At 27.5% G+C, this 6,000-nt stretch overlaps 1 protein-coding gene across 2 annotated transcripts in view; it reads left to right on the top strand.

Moving 5' to 3' along the window:
• Positions 1–6,000, top strand: part of LOC143229753 (tyrosine-protein kinase receptor-like) — a 215,406-nt gene that overhangs the window by 157,333 nt on the left and 52,073 nt on the right. The window lies entirely within an intron of this gene.

The following is a 6,000-nucleotide window of genomic DNA, read 5'->3' as shown; positions in this document are numbered from 1 at the left end:
CCACAATATTTTGTTTTTCTAATATATCTGGATAAATTACAGGCCAAAACAGAGACAGTGAAAACTTACAAACTTCCACAATATTTTTTTTTTCTAATATATCTGGATAAATTACAGGCCAAAACAGAGACACTAAATATTGACAAATCCAACAATATATTGTTTTTCTAATAAATGTAGATAAATTATAGGCCAAAACAGAGACTTTCAAAGCCTATAAATTTCCACAATATTTTGTTTCCTACTTGCAAACTTAAACCATATTTTGTTCTTCTAATATATCTAGATGACTTTCAGTCCAAAACAGAGACATTGAAAATTACAATCCTCCACAATATTCTGTTTTTCTAGTATGTCTGGATAAATTACAGGCCATAAAAGAGACACTAAATATTGACAAACTCCAACAATATATTGTTTTTCCAATAAATGTGTGTAAATTATAGGCCAAAACAGAGTCTTTCAAAGCCTATAAATTTCCACAATATTTTGTTTCCTAATATGTATGGATAAATTACAGGCCCAACAGAGACACTGCAAACTTACATATCTCCACAATATTTTGTCTTTCTAATATATTTGGATAAATTACAGGCCAAACGAAAGACATTGAAAAATTAACAAACTTCCACAATATTTTGTTTTGTAATATATCTCTATAAATTAAAGGCCAAAACAGAGACATTGAAAACTTACAAATATCCACAATATTTTCTTTTTCTAATATATCTGGATAATATACAGACCAAATCACAGACACTAAAATCTTACAAACTTCCACAATATTTTGTTTTTCTAATATATCTGGATAAATTACAGGCCAAAACAGAGACAGTGAAAACTTACAAATTTCCACAATATTTTGTTTTTCTAATATGTATGGATAAATTACAGGCCAAAACAGAGACAATGAAAACTTACAAACTTCCACAATATATTGTTTTTCTAATATATTTGGATAAATTAAGGCCAAAACAGAGACACTGAAATCTTAGAAACTTCCACAATATTTTGTTTAGATAATATATCTAGATAAATTACAAAACAATACAAAGACACTGAAAACTTACAAACTTCCACAATATTTTGTTTTTCTAATATATCTGGATAATTACAGGCCAAAACAGAGACAGTGAAAACTTAGAATCTTCCACAATATTTTTTTTTCTAATATATCTGGATAAATTACAGGCCAAAACAGAGACACTAAATATTGACAAATCCAACAATATATTGTTTTTCTAATAAATGTAGATAAATTATAGGCCAAAACAGAGACTTTCAAAGCCTATAAATTTCCACAATATTTTGTTTCCTACTTGCAAACTTAAACCATATTTTGTTCTTCTAATATATCTAGATGACTTTCAGTCCAAAACAGAGACATTGAAAATTACAATCCTCCACAATATTTTGTTTTTCTAGTATGTCTGGATAAATTACAGGCCATAAAAGAGACACTAAATATTGACAAACTCCAACAATATAGTTTTTCTAATAAATGTGGGTAAATTATAGGACAAAACAGAGACTTTCAAAGCCTATAAATTTCCACAATATTTTGCTTCCTAATATGTATGGATAAATTACAGGCCAAAACAGAGACACTGAAAACTTACAAACTTCCACAATAATTTTTTTTTCTAATATATTTGATAAATTACAGGCCAAAACAGAGACAATGAAACCTTACAAATAACCACAATATTTTGTTTTCTAATATATCTGGATAAATTACAAACCAAAACAGAGACAATGAAAACTAACAAACTTCCACAATATTTTGTTTTTCTAATATATCTGGATAAATTACAGGCCAAAAACAGAGACACATAAAATTTACAAACTTCCACAATATTTTGTTTTCTAATATATCTGGATAAATTACAGGCCAAAACAGAGACAATGAAAAATTACAAACTTCCACAATATTTTGTTTTTCTAATATATTTGGATAAATTACAGGCCAAAACAAGAGACATTGAAAAATTACAAAACAAATTCCAAAATATTTTTTTTTCAAATATCGCTCTATAAATTACAGGCCAATACAGAGACACTGAAATCTTACAAACTTCACAAAATATTTTCTTTCCTAATATATCTGGATAAATTACAGTCCAATACAGAGACAATGAAAACTTACAAACTTCCACAATATTTTGTTTTCTAATATATCTGGATAAATTACAAGCAAAACAGAGACACTGAAAACTTACAAATCTCCACAATATTTTGTTTTTCTAATATATCTGGATAAATTACAGGCCAAAACAGAGACACTGAAAACTTACAAATTTCCACAATATTTTGTTTTTCTAATATATATGGATAAATTACAGGCCAAAACAGAGACAATGAAAACTTACAAACTTCCACAATATTTTGTTTTTCTAATATATTTGGATAAATTACAAAACAGAGACACTGAAATCTTACAAACTTCCACAATATTTTGTTTTTCTAATATATCTAGATAAATAACAAAACAATACAGAGACACTGAAAACTTACAAACTTCCACAATATTTACAGGCCAAAACAGAGACAGTGAAAAACATATTTTTTTTTCTAATATATCTGGATAAATTACAGGCCAAAACAGAGACACTAAATATTGACAAATCCAACAATATATTGTTTTTCTAATAAATGTAGATAAATTATAGGCCAAAACAGAGACTTTCAAAGCCTATAAATTTCCACAATATTTTGTTTCCTACTTGCAAACTTAAACCATATTTTGTTCTTCTAATATATCTAGATGACTTTCAGTCCAAAACAGAGACATTGAAAATTACAATCCTCCACAATATTCTGTTTTTCTAGTATGTCTGGATAAATTACAGGCCATAAAAGAGACACTAAATATTGACAAACTCCAACAATATATTGTTTTTCCAATAAATGTGTGTAAATTATAGGCCAAAACAGAGTCTTTCAAAGCCTATAAATTTCCACAATATTTTGTTTCCTAATATGTATGGATAAATTACAGGCCCAAACAGAGACACTGAAAACTTACAAACTCCACAATATTTTGTTTTCTAATATATTTGGATAAATTACAGGCCAAACGAAAGACATTGAAAATTAACAAACTTCCAGAATATTTTGTTTTTCTAATATATCTCTATAAATTAAAGGCCAAAACAGAGACATTGAAAACTTACAAATATCCACAATATTTTCTTTTTCTAATATATCTGGATAAATACAGACCAAATCACAGACACTAAAATCTTACAAACTTCCACAATATTTTGTTTTTCTAATATATCTGGATAAATTACAGGCCAAAACAGAGACAGTGAAAACTTACAAATTTCCACAATATTTTGTTTTTCTAATATGTATGGATAAATTACAGGCCAAAACAGAGACAATGAAAACTTACAAACTTCCACAATATATTGTTTTTCTAATATATTTGAATAAATTAAGGCTAAAACAGAGACACTGAAATCTTAGAAACTTCCACAATATTTTGTTTAGATAATATATCTAGATAAATAACAAAACAATACAAAGACACTGAAAACTTACAAACTTCCACAATATTTTATTTTTCTAATATATCTGGATAATTACAGGCCGAAACAGAGACAGTGAAAACTTAGAATCTTCCACATTAATTTCTTTTTCTAATATATCTGGATAAATTACAGGCCAAAACAGAGACACTAAATATTGACAAATCCAACAATATATTGTTTTTCTAATAAATGTAGATAAATTATAGGCCAAAACAGAGACTTTCAAAGCCTATAAATTTCCACAATATTTTGTTTCCTACTTGCAAACTTAAACCATATTTTGTTCTTCTAATATATCTAGATGACTTTCAGTCCAAAACAGAGACATTGAAAATTACAATCCTCCACAATATTCTGTTTTTCTAGTATGTCTGGATAAATTACAGGCCATAAAAGAGACACTAAATATTGACAAACTCCAACAATATATTGTTTTTCCAATAAATGTGGGTAAATTATAGGCCAAAAGAGAGTCTTTCAAAGCCTATAAATTTCCACAATATTTTGTTTCCTAATATGTATGGATAAATTACAGGCCAAAACAGAGACAGTGAAAACTTACAAACTTCCACAATAATTTCTTTTTCTAATATATTTGAATAAATTAAGGCCAAAACAGAGACAATGAAACCTTACAAATAACCACAATATTTTGGTTTTCTATTATTTCTGGATAAATTACAAACCCAAACAGAGACAATAAAAACTAACAATCTACCACAATATTTTGTTTTTCTAATATATCTAGAGAAATTACAGGTAAAAACGGAGACACATAAAATTTACAAACTTCCACAATATTTTCTTTTCCTAATATATACGGATAAATTACAGGCCAAAAGACAGAGAATGAAAATAAACAAACTTCCACAATAATTTGTTTTTATAATATATTTGGATAAATTACAGGCCAACACAAGAACATTGAAAAATTACAAATTCCAAAATATTTTCTTTTTCAAATATCGCTATATAAATTACATGCCAATACAGAGGCACTGAAATCTTACAAACTTCACAAAATATTTTCTTTCCAAATATATCTGGATTACAGTCCAATACAGAGACATGAAAACTTACAAACTTCCACAATACTAATATATCTGGAGCAAAACAGAGACACTGAAAACTTACAAACTTCCACAATATAATATATCTGATAAATTACAGGCCAAAACAGAGACTGAAAACTTACAAACTTCCACAATATTTTGTTTTTCTAATATGTATGGATAAATTACAGGCCAAAACAGAGACAATGAAAACTTACAAACTTCCACAATATATTGTTTTTCTAATATATTTGAATAAATTAAGGCTAAAACAGAGACACTGAAATCTTAGAAACTTCCACAATATTTTGTTTAGATAATATATCTAGATAAATAACAAAACAATACAAAGACACTGAAAACTTACAAACTTCCACAATATTTTGTTTTTCTAATATATCTGGATAATTACAGGCCAAAACAGAGACAGTGAAAACTTAGAATCTTCCACAATAATTTCTTTTTCTAATATATCTGGATAAATTACAGGCCAAAACAGAGACACTAAATATTGACAAATCCAACAATATATTGTTTTTCTAATAAATGTAGATAAATTATAGGCCAAAACAGAGACTTTCAAAGCCTATAAATTTCCACAATATTTTGTTTCCTACTTGCAAACTTAAACCATATTTTGTTCTTCTAATATATCTAGATGACTTTCAGTCCAAAACAGAGACATTGAAAATTACAATCCTCCACAATATTCTGTTTTTCTAGTATGTCTGGATAAATTACAGGCCATAAAAGAGACACTAAATATTGACAAACTCCAACAATATATTGTTTTTCCAATAAATGTGTGTAAATTATAGGCCAAAACAGAGTCTTTCAAAGCCTATAAATTTCCACAATATTTTGTTTCCTAATATGTATGGATAAATCACAGGCCCAAGCAGAGACACTGCAAACTTACATATCTCCACAATATTTTGTCTTTCTAATACATTTGGATCAATTACAGGCCAAACGAAAGACATTGAAAATTAACAAACTTCCAGAATATTTTGTTTTTGTAATATATCTCTATAAATAAAGGCCAAAACAGAGATATTGAAAACTTATAAATATCCACAATATTTTCTTTTTCTAATATATCTGGATAATATACAGACCAAATCACAGACACTAAAATCTTATAAACTTCCACAGTATTTTGTTTTTCTAATATATCTGGATAACTTGCAGGCCAAAACAGAGACAGTGAAAACTTACAAATTTCCACAATATTTTGTTTTTCTAATATGTATGGATAAATTACAGGCCAAAACAGAGACAATGAAAACTTACAAACTTCCACAATATATTGTTTTTCTAATATATTTGAATAAATTAAGGCTAAAACAGAGACACTGAAATCTTAGAAACTTCCACAATATTTTGTTTAGATAATATATCTAGATAAATAA

This window comes from Tachypleus tridentatus, chromosome 10 (genome assembly GCF_004210375.1).
Source record: "Tachypleus tridentatus isolate NWPU-2018 chromosome 10, ASM421037v1, whole genome shotgun sequence".
Taxonomy (NCBI): Eukaryota; Metazoa; Arthropoda; class Merostomata; order Xiphosura; family Limulidae; genus Tachypleus; species Tachypleus tridentatus.
Note: the sequence above shows the minus strand (reverse complement) of the source record. Positions and strands in the feature narration are given on the sequence as shown.